This window comes from Nerophis ophidion, linkage group LG13 (genome assembly GCF_033978795.1).
Source record: "Nerophis ophidion isolate RoL-2023_Sa linkage group LG13, RoL_Noph_v1.0, whole genome shotgun sequence".
NCBI lineage: Eukaryota > Metazoa > Chordata > Actinopteri > Syngnathiformes > Syngnathidae > Nerophis > Nerophis ophidion.
In genome coordinates, this window is record NC_084623.1 from 32198602 (window position 1) to 32208550 (window position 9949).

A 9949-nucleotide genomic window follows, 5' to 3' on the forward strand; every position below is an offset into this window, starting at 1 on the left:
ACAAGCACACACACACACACAAAACAGGTTAAAACAGGTCATGCCTAATTTTGAATTTGTTCGAGTTTTTCCATGTTTAATGTTAAGTTCCTGTCCTGCATACTTATTTAGTAGTTCCACTTTTTGAATGTCCTCCAGCAGCTTTATTTTGTCTCCCAGCGCACCTGTTTTGAGTTTAGTCGTCACTATTCAAATCCAGCTGGTGCTGCGATCTTTGTCGGGAGATTATATTCTGTATGTATGCCATTGAACTCTTCCAAGTAAAATTGTTTCTGCATTGTCCTAGGTTTTTGTGCATTCCTAATGCATTAGTGTTTGGCGTGCACATGTGCTTTAGTTTTTTTGTCTTTGTTTGTATTAAATATCTCATACCTGAACCCTGTTTCCTGCTACCTTCTGCATCTTTAATCACAATCATCGCGAACATGCGACCCAAGTGTCACATAATATTGTGCAAAAGGCCAGTCATGTCAGCAATTCAACGTCAAACAGGAAACTAATATGTTATATAAACTCATTACATACAGCATGAGCAATGTCAAGCCTTTATTTCTTTAAAATATTGATGATCGTGGCTGGACCCCAACCCCCCCTACCCCCCCCCCCCCCCCCCCACACACACACACACACAGACAATTCTAGAAAAAGGAGGAATGAAATACCCTAAGTTTCCAGTTTTGTGCCTAAACCATGTATTAAAGTTTAACCTTGTGAATCCAATTGCTGCAATAAACAAACTTTTGCAGGATATTCCAATTTTTGGAGTTTCAAAGATATACTTTTGTTATTTTGTACTGTGGAATGGCAGAAAAGGCTTTATCCAGGGAAAATCCTCAAACAGGGAAAAATGGTAGGTATGAAAGACATTAACCTATTTACTATTAACCCTCAGGAATGGACTTATGCTGTCTTTAAACTTCAATGTTTAGTGCAGGGGTCACCAACGCGGTGCCCGCGGGCACCAGGTAGTCCGTAAGGACCAGATGAGTCGCCCGCTGGCCTGTTCTAAAAATAGCTTAAATAGCAGCACTTACCAGTGAGCTGCCTCTATTTTTTTAATTGTATGTATTTACTAGCAAGCTGGTCTCGCTTTGCTCGACATTTTTCATTCTAAGAGAGACAAAACTCAAATAGAATTTGAAAATTCAAGAAAATATTTCAAAGACACACTCTTCACTTGTTTAAATAAATCCATTTATTGTTTTACTTTGCTTCTTATAACTTTCAGATAGACAATTTTAGAGAAAACCTTAAAAAATATTTTAGGATTTTTAAACACATATACCTTTTTACGTTTTAAATTCCTTCCTCTTCTTTCCTGACAATTTAAATCAATGCTCAAGTAAATTAATTTTTTTATTGTAAAGAATAATAAATACATTTTAATTTAATTCTTCATTTTAGCTTCTGTTTTTTCGACAAAGAATATTTGTGAAATATTTCTTCAAACTTAATATGATTAAAATAAAATAAAAATATTATGGCATATCTAGAAAATCTGTACAATCAAATTTAAATCTTATTTCAAAGTCTTTTGAATTTTTTTTTAAACTTTTGTTCTGGAAAATCTAGAAGAAATAATGATTTGTCTGTTAGAAATATAACTTGGTCCAATTTGTTATATATTCTAACAAGATGCAGATTGGATTTTAACCTAATAAAACATGTCATCAAAATTCTAAAATTAATCTTAATCAGGAAAAATTACTAAATATGTTCCATTAATTCTTTTTTTAAATTTTTTTCCAAAAGATTCAAATTAGGTAGTATTTCACTTCTTTTTTCGATTGAATTTTGAATTTTAAAGAGTCGAAATTGAAGATAAACTATGTTTCAAAATTTAATTTGAATTTTTTTCCTGTTTTTAAAACATTCAATGAATTGTTTTCTTCATCATTTATTCTCCACAAAAAACCTTCCATAAAAGGAAAAAAAATGTACGGCGGAATGACAGACAGAAATGCCCATTTATATATATATATATATATATATATATATATATATATATATATATATATATATATATATATATATATATATATATACATATATATATATATATATATATATATATACATATACATATATATATATATATGTATATATATATATTTATATATGTATATAAAGATTTATTTATTAAAGGTCAATTGAGCAAATTGGCTATTTCTGGCAAAATTTTTTAAGTGTGTATCAAACTGGTAGCCCTTCGCATCAATCAGTACCCAAGAAGTAGCTCTTGGTTTCAAAAAGGTTGGTGACTCCTGGTTCAGTGGTAATAGGCGACACCTAGTGGCCACTATAATTAAAGAACTGCACTTTTTTTTTTACATTTTGCCTTCCATCCATTCATTTTCTACCGCTTATTCCCTTTGGGGTCGCGGGAGACGCTGGCATTTATCTCAGCTACAATCGGGCGGAAGGCGGGGTACACCCCAGACAAGTCGCCACCTCATCGCAGGGCCAACACAGATAGACAGACAACATTCACACTCACATTGACACACTAGGGCCAATTTAGTGTTGCCAATCAACCTATCCCCAGGTGCATGTCTTTGGAAGTGGGAGGAAGCCGGAGTACCCGGAGGGAACCCACGCATTCACGGGAAGAACATGCAAACTCCACACAGAAAGATCCCAAGCTTGGGATTGAACCCAGGACTGCAGGACCTTCATAATGTGAGGCAGACGCTCTAACCCCTCTTCCACCGTTAAGCCTACATTTTTGCCTATTGTTCCCAATCATTATGAAAGACATGACGGATGTTTTTTTTTTTTTGCAATCTAAATATGATATAAATGGGATCAAAAGTTTGCTTACAATTGAGCCTATGGAAGCTATGCAATTCTGCCTATAAATCCCTTGAAAAACAAAACCCCTCCATTGAGGTTTTACATACATTATGCAAATATATGTAATGAAGGAACAGGCACATTTATAATATTTAATATTTACATGTTTGGTCATTTTAAACAAACACGATGCATTAATCTTAAAAAAAATAGATGTTTGCTCTTTTTTTCTTCATTACTAATTATTGCTCACTGCAGACAGTGCAGACTTTATGAGAGCCAACAAACATAATAAAACATCACTTACTGGCTGTGCAATGTCTACTGTCATTAGGATGCCGACTACTGGTATGTTCATATATTTCCACTTAAATGAAGATTGACCATAATCCCCACAAAGAAACAGGGTGGGGGAGCGGGGGAGGGACCAAGGGTCTTTTCTTGTCATTCTTGTAATTTCCTAAATGGCTGTCATAATGTACCAACTTGTCGGAATACCACCAAAAACTTTTTCTGTCCATGTGACAGGCATGATATATCCATCCATACTTTTTCTACCACTTGTCTCTTTCGAGGTCACGGGGTGCTGGACCCTATCTCAGCTGCATTCGGGCAGAAGGCGGGATACACCCTGGAAAAGTCACCACCTCATCTTTTATGATCTACAATAAACTTCCCAGAGAGCAAGGAAGCAGCAGACCACTCAATAATGTAAACATAGGAACACACGGCGCCGCTATGAATCATTTGTCTGCGTTAGCGCTTATAATAACAATATCACTAATACTTGGTTAATATTTAAGTCATGTAATGTGAAAGGAGTATTGTTGGCTGTTTTTGAATGGTTAGTTATTGAATTTTAGGGGTGAAATAGTGGAGCTCTCATAGGCTGAATTGTAAGCAAACTTTTGATCGCATTTATTTAATATTTACAATGCATTTAAAAAAAACATCCGTCGTCATGTCTTTCATAACGACTGTGAATAATAGGCAAAATTTCAAAAAAAGGTCAGTCCTCATCACATGCACTCCCATCTCCCGTGTCCAACGAAAAGCTCAGAGGGTAAAAATAACTAAATTGCGAATATTTTTTTATGATGGACTATAGCTAAGTTTGTAGGTATGTTTTTTGTAATCAATTGAGACACATTTTAGTTGTTGAATTAACAATTTCATCCGTTCATATATAACAGTGTGGAACCTAACTACAGTACAAGTTAATGTAAATTAGGGCACTAGTGTATGAATGTGAGTGTGAATGCTTGTCTGCCTATCTGTGTTGGCCCTGCAATTAGGTGACAACTTGACCAGGGTATATCTTGCCTTACACCCGAGTCCAGGCCACCCCCACTCAATTTCACCCAAAACATGTTAAAGCAAAGCTTGCTTTTAATGGCACAGCATCTGTGATGCAGGAGCATTTAAAGCGGATGCAGAATGCAGTCTGTGACTCTCCAGACAGAAAAACTACTGTAAGTTGGATAAAAATAATTGTTCGAACTATCATTTTAGCCAAAGTCCCCCAGCTAAACCTTGTCTATATACCTGTGTGCAGTTATCTAAACATATAATAGTCATCACAAAATGCCCTTTTATCTATGAGGGAGTTAGATAATTTCGGTGTTGTCTATTTTGACTATCCTTTGTTTACATACAAACTGATTCTTTGTTGTTATTTGCACTTTGCCATTTCTTGTTTTAAATAAAGTTGTTCTTTTTGTAACAGCTTAATAAGCAGTACAGTTAAAGTAAAAATAAATATTTCTGAATGAGGTAGTCATCTTAAAATATACTAATAATATTTCAAGCTGAATATAAAATCTGATTGCTAATTTAGAGCCATTGCATAGGTGTACGCTTCATAATCGGATAAGTCAACAGTCAAAATAGTCATTAGGTCCAACCCAAGTAGTTGCCCTACTCATGACGCAGTAAACTGAATGATGGGGACGTGTTTTCTTACTGGATACTTTCTATTGGAGCCTATCCCAGCTGCACTCAGGTGGAAGGCTGGGTACACCCTGGACATCACAGGGCCAACACAGATAGTTTCCACCATCCAAGTCACATACGTTGTGTCCTTGCCCCTGATGAGTCATTGTTAGGGCTTTACATGGCCGCTCCTGCCATCAGTGTGTGAATGTGAACAAATAGGTGAATGTGGAAAAAGTGGCAAACCACTTTGAGTACCTGGAAGGTAGAAAAGTGCTATACAAGTATAACCTATTTAAATTTTATGATTTTGTTTAGGAGTGGATAGCAAACCTCCATACGGACAAAATATCTGGCTTTTCATAGAAGACCCCTCACTTCCCACTGTTGGGAATGTTTTGAGATCTTATAATCAAATGTATGCCCACAAAACAACGACATTTCACAGAGATTAAATGTGTAGCAACTATTTACCAATAGACAGTCAAAAACTGTAGTTTCAATGTGACCTACCTTAACATATCTGCAAACTTTGAAACAAGCACGCTGATCTCTCGACTTGCGCCTACAACAAGAAAGCCAAAGCTGACTAATCAATAAACATACCGGTAAGTTTTATATCAATAAATATAATATTACATTTTATTTAGAAACATTTTTTTTTAAACCTGTCAAAGACACTTTACCATAATCAATATAAGTAAAATTAATGGAATACAAAAAGCAATGAATACAAAAAATATCAGTCATTTACTTTAAAGCAAAAAATGACTGAAGTGAATGCCTAATGAGTTCTCAATGTAAATTGCATTATTGGGTGTCTAAAGGCAGTAAATCAGGGGTTAGCACACGTTTTGTTTTTTTTATTGGCCCTCAACATGTTCTGAAAAATAAATGACCTCGATGTTAATGAGGTGTATATGACATTAACAACTACTTGTGCTGTCACATACAATATAGCACAAAAGCTAATAATGAGTTTTACAAGTGTACAACATTTTTCAATCTGGTCATCGTATTCTTTTGTTTTTCCGTAAACGGCCCACGTTGGAAAATGTTTGGACTTTGCTATTCGAAACCAAATCCAATATTATTATTAATATTTCTTGGAGAGAATAAATAATACACATCTGTAACTTGAATTGTGGTTGTTTATCATCTTGTGCTTAATTTTCAGGTATAGTCTATGTGCAATACATTTTGTCATTTGTAGGAAGATATCATAATATCGGGAAATATATACAAATAAAAGTACATTACAAGATATGTTTTAAATACATTAACCCCCTTCCTTAATATCTTTGCCAAGGATGTTTTAAAGGCATTATGTCGTTTTGTTGGTCACACGTACAATCTACGACTCTATAATGAGCGCTCTAGTTAAGGTTATCGTTTATTTTTCTTGGTTAGTGCATAACAAACTGTTGCAATGTATTTTAACTCTGGGGCCTTATCAGCATCATTTGTTGAATCACAACACCAATGCGCAACACCAAATCCCATGATACACTACGTTGGTCCATTTACTTGGCAAGCAGAAGCTAATGACTAAAGAGCTCCAAAAACTTCATATGGAACAGCAGCAGGTGGCAGCAGAGGACACTGCTTCAGATGAGGCGGCAAAAAGCATAGAACGGCACGCCCTCTTCTGTGATTAAGGAGATTTTGGCAAAGTGGAGAGTGGTTTAACATTTTGTGGAGAATCATCACCCTAACAAAGCTGCTGTAAGCTGTATCATGTTCAATAAAAATGCCCTGTCACATTTTAGGTAAGTTTTAGTGAGACACCAGAAACAGACCTCACTGGGTAATATGTTTTGTGTCACAGGGATCCAATAAAAGTCGACAAAGTGAAGTAACCCCAGGAAGAGGTTAGACACCCTTTAAACTATAACATTCCTTTTTTTAGGGAAAAAGCAATTCCCAGTACTACATATTACAGATAAGATTATACGTTTTTGACGATATACTGTATGATATATTGTCAGACAATTGAGTTTTTAATAGTATCCTCATATTATAAAAATACATGTTGACACATGACACATTTTAGCTGTGTCCCACAAATTTGACAGCAACAAGCAAACGAGGCATCCGCGACATGATGTCGCTTCCTTGCTAGAAAGCTAGCGGATAATGTCCCTCCATCATGCAGATTCAAAATCACTAATCCTCGCCTCCATGTCAGCATGTATAGAAAATGTGTTTTCTTACACATAAAATTATCACCGGAGGACTAAAGGACAAGAAATAGCTAAACATGCTACACTACACACCGTAGGAGAATACACAAAGCCTAGCAACTGCAACGTTAGAGCTCTTGAATGTAAAAAGGGCTAGGCGGATCAGTTCACATATTAACAATAACGATACCTATTATACAACATACAATCAGCACCGTATTTTTCGGACTATAAGTCGTAGTTTTTTTCATAGTTTAGCCAGGGGTGCGACTTATACTCAGGAGCAACTTATGTGTGAAATTATTAACACATTACCGTAAAATATCAAATAATATTATTTAGCTCATTCACGTAAGAGACTAGACCTATAAAATTTCATCGAATTAAGCAATTAGGAGTGACAGATTGTTTGGTAAACGTATACGTAAACGCATGTCCTAAATGTTTTAGTTATTTAAATGACTCTTACCATAATATGTTACGTTAACATACCAGGCACGTTCTCAGTTGGTTATTTATGCGTCATATAACGTACACTTATTCAGTCAGTTGTTCACTATTCTTTATTTATTTTAAATTGCCTTTCAAATATCTATTCTTGGTGTTAGGTTTTATCACTAAATGTCTCCCAAAAATGCGACTTATACTCCAGTGCGACGTATTATTGTTTTTTTCCTTCTTTATTAGCCATATTTTTCGGACTATAAGTTGCAGTTTTTTTCATAGTTTGGCCTGGGGTGCGACTTATACTCAGGAGCGACTTATGTGTGAAATTATTAACATATTACCGTAAAATATCAAATAATATTATTTAGCTCATTCACGTAAGACTAAACGTATAGGATTTCATCGGCTTTAGCGATTAGGAGTGACAGATTGTTTGGTAAACTTATAGCATTTTCTATATGTTATAGTAATTTGAATGACTCTTACCATGATATGTTACGTCAACATACCAGGCACATCCTCAGTTGGTTATTTATGCGTCATATAACGTACACTTATTCAGCCTGTTGTTCACTATTCTTTATTTGTTTTAAATTGCCTTTCAAATGTCTATTCTTGGTCTTGGGTTTTATCAAATAAATTTCCCCCAAAAATGCGACTTATATATGTTTTTTCCTTCTTTATTATGCATTTTCGGCAGGTGCGACTTATACTCCGGAGCGGCTTATACTCCGAAAAATACGGTATGCATTTTCGGCAGGTGCGACTTATACTTCGGAGCAACTTATACTCCGAAAAATACGGTATATAGTCGATACTACAGTGATTAGTTTCGAAGTTTTTTATTGTCACAAAATCTTTTTTTTTTGTCGTTTTTGGTATTGTTTACGAACTCAGGAAATAAGAGGCAATGGTAGTTTTTGCTTTTGTTTACCATATTTACCAGACTATAAGCCGCTATTATTTTCTCATGCTTTGAACCCTGCGGCTAATAAAAGAGTGCAGCTAATTTATGGATTTTTCTTCACTAAAGGCCATAATGTTTTGTATTCAACAAATATTTTTCATAGAACACCAACAGAAACACTAAAAATGTCTGTTATTGTTTGTGCTATGGTGCTATCTTTTGGACGAGTTTGATCACTTCAGGTGCTGCAAGTTGAAAATATACTTCCTGTTTCGTTCCTTGAAGAAAAAGTATTTGTGCATTGTGTTTCTGTTCGAAAGGAATCTTTATTCATCACTCCAAGCAAAGTTTGTAAGTTTAACAATATTAACATGTGGAATGTTTGTAGGAGTGTGTTCATGCATATTTGTACGTGATGTAATCAAGCTAGCGTCGTTACTAGTAGCGAATATGCTAAGACGTTTACAATTGTCTTGTGTTAGTTATTATTAATTTACAATAGCATTCTTTGTGGGTTGTTTCAGTTTCGTAAATTGACAAAAACGTCACCATGGAGTTATGGAGTCTGTTTAGTTGATTAGAGAGCCAGCTTCCGCAGCTTGTGGGTACATGACAATGACTTGTTTTGTTTGATCACTCGTGTGAAAGACACCGTTTAGAAACAATTGAGGTATGTAAATAAACATTTACAAAATCTTGTGTGCCTCTTTATATAAACGGCTTATATATTAATATATGTAAACATTATTTTTGATGTTTTTAAACTTGGTCGGTGCAGCATAAAGCAAACTCACACACATTACAAACACAGCAGCTAAAATCATCGGCCAGATAACACCCAACATCTCAGATCCAGCCCACAGGTCAATCATTCGACTGGCAAACACAATAGTCCACAATATCACTCCCCCACTACACCAATATATCATTCCACTACCATCAGGGCGCAGGTACAGAACCATCAAATTCCGGAGGGCCCGCCTTGAAAAAAAGCCTCATCCCTGCAGCTGTAGCCGCCCTTAATAGCAGGCCTGTCTGACAAGCCTGTAAATGTGTTGGTGCTGTCACTGTCATGTATGATGTCTTATTGCTATTTTTGTCCGTGATATGTAATGTTTATAGTTTAAATGTACGATCAGTAAAAACGAACTTCCCCACGGGGACCAATAAATCTAAATCTAAATACCAGTGCGCTTTATGGCCCAGAAAATATGGTAGTTATTTTGCATTATTGACTATAATATAAATTGTGTATGTAATAAAAGGAAATAAGTAAATAATACTATAATATTATTAATTCATATTCTTACACATTCATCCTATGTTTTTTTCGGATCAAAGATAACAAATTTAATCATTTTTAATGCAGTATTGCCCAAAACGAATGTAAAATATCCGAAACACGGGTCAATAAGTTCCAAGAACATTTTGACAGAAGTCTTGATGGAGCAATTTTACGGCAAAAAGTAACCCCAATGAACAGTAAATTAGCAATTAGACTAATAATAGCTTTAAGAAATAATACAACTCAAAATACGCAATATGTTGTCACATAAATCAGCAGCTAAATTAGCAGCCTTTGTAACCTGTTTTGAAAATGTTCTATTTGTATTTATATACCAAATAATATATTGGGATACACATTAGTATCTCAGGAATCCTCGATAAACATCACAATATAAAATTT